At 36.5% G+C, this 7033-nt stretch overlaps 1 protein-coding gene and 1 pseudogene across 1 annotated transcript in view; one reads left to right on the forward strand and one right to left on the reverse strand.

Moving 5' to 3' along the window:
- Positions 1-2090: 2090 nt before the first annotated feature.
- On the reverse strand, positions 2091-2412 carry LOC101628619 (annotated as a pseudogene).
- MAPK1 (mitogen-activated protein kinase 1) overlaps positions 2102-7033 on the forward strand; it is a 105660-nt gene continuing 100728 nt past the window's right edge. The window contains exon 1 of the mRNA XM_004680937.2: positions 2102-2156. The gene's annotated coding sequence lies outside the window, so the exon portion shown is untranslated. The remainder of the gene's footprint in view (positions 2157-7033) is intronic.

Consider the following 7033-nt stretch of genomic DNA (forward strand, 5'->3'; position numbering starts at 1 on the left):
TGCGCGAATTTTAGTTTCTGGGTCCCTGAGAAGGGAACAGAGGGCCCCCGCCTCCTCCAAATTCGCCAGCATCCTGGCCTTTTTGTCTCCGATTGTAAAACTGGGAATGCCTTCCGAAGGTTGTCGGTGGTGGTGGGGAATGTAGTCTTGAAAGCGGTTCTCCTTGGCGTGTGTGCACGGGAACACTAAGATAATAAAATTTTCTTCCGCGTTTTCCTCCAACAAGGCTTTCATTAATTATCAACCTTGGTGCTAATGTTGCTCTCCTGCGCAGACATTTTAAACAGTATTAGTGACACACCAGTGTTGGTTGTGGAATATGTCAGTCTTCAAGTTTTTAAAATGGATTTAATTTCGTGCTGTAAGGTTTTTTAGAAGACAAGTCAGCGTTCTCTTGATTTATTTGAGTCGTTTGGCATTGGAACTAATTTGACTTTTTCTTTGTTGAATTCTCTTACCAGCATAAATGCATCCAGACATTTTAGCACAATCACTGTACTTTTCCTGTTAATGTGTTAGTGGTGAGTATGTATGCAGCCTTAATGGAGTTCTTGCAGAATCACAAAATCTCTCATCTTGATCCAGATAATTCAGAAATGTTCGTGGAATGAGGGTGAGGGTATTTTTTTGTTAGAACAAACCAGCCTGGAGTGTTTTGTGATAAAACCTTGTGGAACTATGCACTCTTACACCTAAATCTTGTGTCTTTTGTGTTGAATGAAGGAATACTTACTGAATACTTGTGGCAGATACTGTGCTAGGTTCACTATTTTATTTGAACAACTATCTTGAAGGAGGAAAATATGGTTATCTTTTTTTTCAGTGAGAATATTTTGAAGTGAAGTCAATTCCTAAGGTCAGACTTAAGATTGTAGACTTAGATCCTATTTCAAATACTGCATCTCTTTTCCATTACACTCTTTTTCTTGAGTAAGGTTTTTAACCATCTTAGAATTTTATCATGTTTTAGCGTTAGGCTGTCTCAGAAACATTTTCAATTTGAATGGTCATAATTTTAGAAATGCCATAGAGGGCGTATTTTACCAAGTATCTTAGTGTGGTAGAAGGACTAATGTTCTTTAAAAAAAAAAAAAAAAAAAAAAAGACTTCTGTTGATTCCTGAATATTTTCATGCTCTTTTGGAGCAAAAGGCTTTACAATATACAACTGTGAAAATTAACATGAATTCAGAGGCTTAGGAAGCCAAAAGAGAAATTAGGTCAGAACTAAAAGAAATAAGACCATAATAAATAACAGAAAGTACTGGCCCTACAGCATCATTACTGTGACACACCTGATTGTGACTGCACCAGCTGATAGGTAAACATGTCTCAAGAGAGGCTCAGAATTGCACCTCACACTTTCTTACCTTTAAAACAAAAATAAACTTCTACAATGTGGACTGAAAAAATTATTTAGGCTTAGGACATTGCAACCAAAGGGTCTTTGTTTTTCCTACCTGGTAAAATTTTTACTAGTGTAGGTCACTTGGATCTGGTAATTTATTTCTGTCATTGCAACAGACTTAACTTCACCAATGTTTCCTTCATGTGAAATGCTGAGTCTTCTTACAGTGATTTTCCTTTTCTAAGTAAAATATAAATATAATCGAATTAGGATCCTGGTGTATCCTAGTAAGAATTTAATCTGTATTGTACATTACTGTCATTTAACAAATGTTAACAGTGTTGGATTTATAGAGATCTTGTTTGAAATGATAATATTTGAATAACGATTTTTTAGACTTAGTGCTTTAGAAGATTGAAAATTGTCCTTTGTTTTCATTTCATTAATCAGCTCATTAGGAATTTTGCTTTCTGCAGAACCCTTTTTTAGGCATTATGTGGAAGATATAAAGATGAATAATGGGGCTTGTGTGGTACCTTTAAGAGTAGGTGTGCTTTTGGTAGACAGATAATAGGTGCAATTGACAGTTTGAGTTGTGGAATCTAGCCCTGGAAGAATACTTGAGTGGCAAATTAGCGAATTCTAAAGTGACTGAGTTTATTGTAGGAAATAAGAGAAAATGGGGTTGGTGAAAGGAAAGAGGGAGATGGCACTGGATAAGGTTTTTATTCTGGACCTTCTATTCACAGGCCTCTGCAGCCTAGCCAAGATGGATCTGCCCTGTTTTTGCACAGCAAGAAGTTGATCTTGTGAGTCATTTCCATATTGTAAATAGCCAACAGGTTTTATAGCTTTTCCTCTGTCTCTTCTGAAGGCAGGGCTTCTCATAGTACTGGTGTCACTCAATATCTTGAGTTCATCCATGATGAGGATTCTCTTTACGGTCCTGTAAGCACCTTTATTGTTCCCTTCCTGGGACTGTACCATCACAGTCCTAGCAATGAACTTCAGATGTTTTCCATAACCTTGGATTTCAGTCTTTACTATGTAGTAACCTATGCTCATGGGACCCAGCTGACTCCCAGCCATAGATGATGAGATCTTAAAGATATCTTAAAGTTCAATCTTGGAGACTGAATGAGGTAGGTGGAATTTGGATTTGAGTGACTTCTGAGACAGGGTTTGGTAGTTGATTTGGTATTTGTGTAGTTAATCCCGAGACTTTCTGCTGGGGAGTCTGAGAAGATGGTGGTGCTCTTAGAGAGATGGAATATTACAGACAAAGCGGGTTGATTAGTGAAAAGTAGTGAGTTCTGTTTGGACTTAAGTTTTTGCTGCCTGTAGGCCATTGGGGTACATCCAGAAAGCATCTTGAAATTTATGAGATTATAAAGAGATAAAAATTGTGTAAGCTCTTGTCTTGCTTTGAAGAACAGATACTTACTTGAGGTTATTGACTAGGTGAAATTGCAAGGAGATGTTGTATGTCTTTATCTTTTTAGTATATAATCCATGGTATTTAATAGATTTTCAGAGGGATTCATTATCCCAGAAAGATTAAAAACCACTAAAGTAGATCAGAAAAACCAAAGAGGTTATTGGCAAATAAATGGTTTTAAGAAGTGGGCAAAATAAGAGAAAGCTGAGAATTAATAAAATGTATATAAATCAAGAAAATAGAATAAAAGGTAATATAAGGAGAAATTGAAGTTTTATGCTTGATCATCTTATTAACTACTATTAAGAATGATACATCAATATTTTGAATACATTGAGTGTGAAGCACTTTGAATGTGACTTAGCGGTTGTAAGATCATCTCTACAGATAAACTAGTTGAAGTTTTCAGAGTGGACAAGATGAGAAAAATGTGAGAATTGAGCCAAAAGAATATTAACATTCATGTTACAGAAGAAGTGTTGTTAGAGAGATCAGATGGAGTGTGCATTATTTAAGGAGCCAAAGGAAATAGAGGAATTGCTGTTGGTCATTAAGGAATTGCTGTTGAATACTATGGAGGGCAAATAGTATGGTTTGAAGAGACCTATTAGATTTGACTTTCAATTCTCTTAAAAAGGGAGATTGCTCCAACCAAAATTTTATTGTGATCACTTCCCTCATGGTACAGATCCTGTCCGACCATCTAGATTTTTGTGATTATGGCAGACTAGTAGGACTACCACCTGCTTAGCACTTTGTTTTAGATACATCAGTTAATCCTCCTAACCAAAAGTGGTTGGTTACCTTATAAATTAGTGAGGTAACTGGAGACAGGTTAGTTAACTTGCCCAAGTATACATGCCTCATCAGTGATAAAGCATCCCAGTCTGTCTAGTAGAGTTTTCAGTTGCAGAAAGTGTTGTCTGCTTTTGCTTCTATTACTTTTTTGACTTTTTAAAGACATTTTCATGCTGGGTTATTGTCATAGAAATCATATGGTGAGCATCTATTAATGTGCCAGGACGTACATAGTCCTTGCCCTTTAGTAGTGCTTAGTCTAAATAGTGAGAGGGGGTTGGGCATTGATAATGATATAGACTCTCCCAGTGCTGTATAGGAGGAATGTGTTCAGTACTGTGAAAGAAAGCTCTGAGTGTTGTGGGCTTTGTATGGCTTCACAATCTTTTACACTGGGTGTTGATGCATATATGATTAGGTGTTTGTCCTTGAGAAATGTATTCTAGGTGGAAGAAAATGTACATGCAAAGGCACATGGTATGAAGATACCACATCAGGTCAGGGAAAAACACAAGTTGATCAGTATGGTGGGTCATAAGCTGCCTTAGGAAGATAGCTGGAATTGAGCATATTATTATTATTGGACTCAATTTTGTAGGTTAAAGGTCATTAAAGAATGGCCCCCTTTTGCTTAGTTCTTCATCAAATTTTTTGAGTAGGCTCACCGTCTTTGTTTCTATTTTCTGCCTATCTAGAAGTACCTTTTCTTTCCGCTCCCTTCCCCTCCCTCCCCCTCTCCTCTCTCCCCCTCTCCTCCCCTCCCCTCTTCCATAACTTTCCCTTATTGTGCTGTTAATAGCGCTCTCCTTGAAACTCTACTGGATATTTGTAACCAACTGTTAGTATATGCTACTATCAGTGTCTATGTTATATAAACTAAAGAAAAGATAAAAATCATGTGTCAGCCTGAAGATTGAATAAATAAGAAAAATGAAACCTTGGATGAGGTAATAGAACTAATAGACTTAATAATTATAAAACACTCCACACATAGAAAACTGCAGGCACAAATCTTTTTAAGTGCACAAGAACATTTTTAAGAAAAACCGTATGTTGGGATACAAGACAGTTGTCAGTAACATTGAAAAGATTGGAATCATCCCAAGTATTCATCTTGAAAATGCCATAAAGCCAGAATTCAACTAAATTTTTAAAAATTGCAAAAACATCACATGGCAAGTAAATATGGTGTTTTTATTGCCTTTTGGATTGAAGAGAAAAGTAAGAGAAATAGAAAAATACTTCAAGATTAATACAAATGAACCAACAAGCTATCAGAATTTATGGGATACTGGAAAATGGACTTAAGAGGGAAGATAATTGCAATACCTGAGGAAGCAAGAAAAATCCCAAATAAACAACTTAATATTATACCTTCAAGTAACTTGAAAAAAAGAGGAGCAAACAAGATCAAGAGTTAGTAGAAGGAAGAAAATAATAAAAATAAGAGTAGGGAAATAAATGAAATAGAAGTCAAAAGAACCATACAAAAGATCAGTGAAATTAAAAGATGGTTCTTCAAGAAGATAAAATTGGTAAACCTCTAGTTAGGCTAACAATGGGGAGGGAGAATTCTAAATGAAAGTAGAAATCACCATAAGGAATCAAGAGAGATTACTGTGAACAACTATGCTGATAAATTTGATAATCTCAAAGAGATGGACAGGTTTCTAGACCTAAATAGAGTTTGCCAAGATTAAGCCAGAAAGAAATAGAAGTGTTGAATAAATGGACTATAATCATTGAAATTGGAACAGCAATTAAAAAAAAAATCACCCCAAAACAAAGTCCAGGGCCAGATAGTATTTCAAGGAAATACTGTCAAACCTTTAAAGAAGAAAATACCCAATACTTATATATAAAGAGCAGGTTTGTTAGGGAAAAGGACAGAGGAATAAAAGAACACTAGCATAGGCACAAGCAGGCAGAAAGAGCTGCCCAGAAAGGGGCAAGTTTGCTGAGAGGCCTGCATGGTTGCAGGCAGGGGGCCTTAGGAGAGCTGCCTTTGTTGAGGGAGGTCAGTGAAGAGAAGCCCTGGCATGGTACCGGTCATGGGCAGACAGGAGGCTGCTGCCCTGCAGGAGAGAAGATGGAAAGAAGCACCTGCATAGTCACAGGCGGGCAGAGGACTGCTGTTTGCTGAAATTATTTTCTAAAAATCCAAGAAACAGGGAATCCCTCATACATTTTATGATGCTAACACTACCCTAAAGCCAAAATCAGACAACGAGCACAAGAAAATTAGACTTCATCCCTGATGAATACTGATGCAAAAAATCTTTTACAAAATGCTAGCAAATTGAATTCAACAATATATCACAAAGATTATTCGTTATGATCAAGTAGGTTTATTTACAAGGATGGTTTGATAGCCGTATATCAAGGCAATATGTTACATCAACAAAAGTTAAAAATCATGTATCAGAAAACTTTTGACAGTATTTGGCATTTATGTAAAATACTTGTTTTACGATAAACAAGGTGGGAGTAGAAGGAATTTAACTCAATATAACAAAGGCTATATGTCACATCTATCACCAGTAAAATGCTTAGTGTTGGTATACTGAAATTTTTCCTTTAAGATCAGCAACAAGACAAGGTTGTCCACTTTTACTACCTCTGCTTAATTTAGTGTTTGAGATTTTATCTAGGTCAGACAACAACAATGTGTGGCCAGATTAGAAAAATCTTACAGACCATATAATACTATTGATGGGAAACCCTAGATTCCACCAAAAACTATTAGATACAGTAAATGAACACAACAAAATGATAGGTTAAAAAAAAAAGCATATAAAAATCAATAGCATTTTCATATACAAATAATGAAGGAAAAGTAAAAAAAAAAACTAAGAATAAATCATTCACAATTGCTTCTAAAAAAATCAAATACCTAGGAATTAATTAAGATGAATGACTTAATGAAACTCAGCTAAAGGAAATAGGTCATGACTTAGAGAGATGGATAACATTCTGTGCTTATGGATGGGGAGAATTGTATAGTCAAAGTGACTGTCCTGCCCAAAGTGATAGATAAATATAATACAATCCCTATTAAGACACCAACAATTTTTGTTTTTTAGAAAAATGGAACCATAAAAGCCCTCAAATAAAAGCCCTGAAAATTTTGAGGGAAAAAAGGGAGAAATGGGAGCATCATGTTACCTGAACTTAAATATACTGTGAAGCAGCAGTAATTAAAGCATGTGGTGGGATAAAAAATTGATACCAATAGGGCCCTTCCTGGTGGTGCAACAGGTTAAGATGTAGCACTGCAAGCCAGCCGCTTCAGTTCGAGTTCCATCCCCAGCCCAGAGGCAATCCACATGATATGTCCGCTGCTCCCCTCAGCAGTGTACTTCGTCAGTCTGCCTGCTTTGCTCCCCACTCTGTCTTCTGGTGAATCCTCTTACTGCCCCTGTACCTCTGGCCTGTACCCCAGTTCTGTAT

The sequence above is a fragment of the Condylura cristata genome, unplaced genomic scaffold (assembly GCF_000260355.1).
Source record: "Condylura cristata isolate star-nosed mole 26May11 unplaced genomic scaffold, ConCri1.0 scaffold00011, whole genome shotgun sequence".
In the NCBI taxonomy this organism is placed as follows: Eukaryota; Metazoa; Chordata; class Mammalia; order Eulipotyphla; family Talpidae; genus Condylura; species Condylura cristata.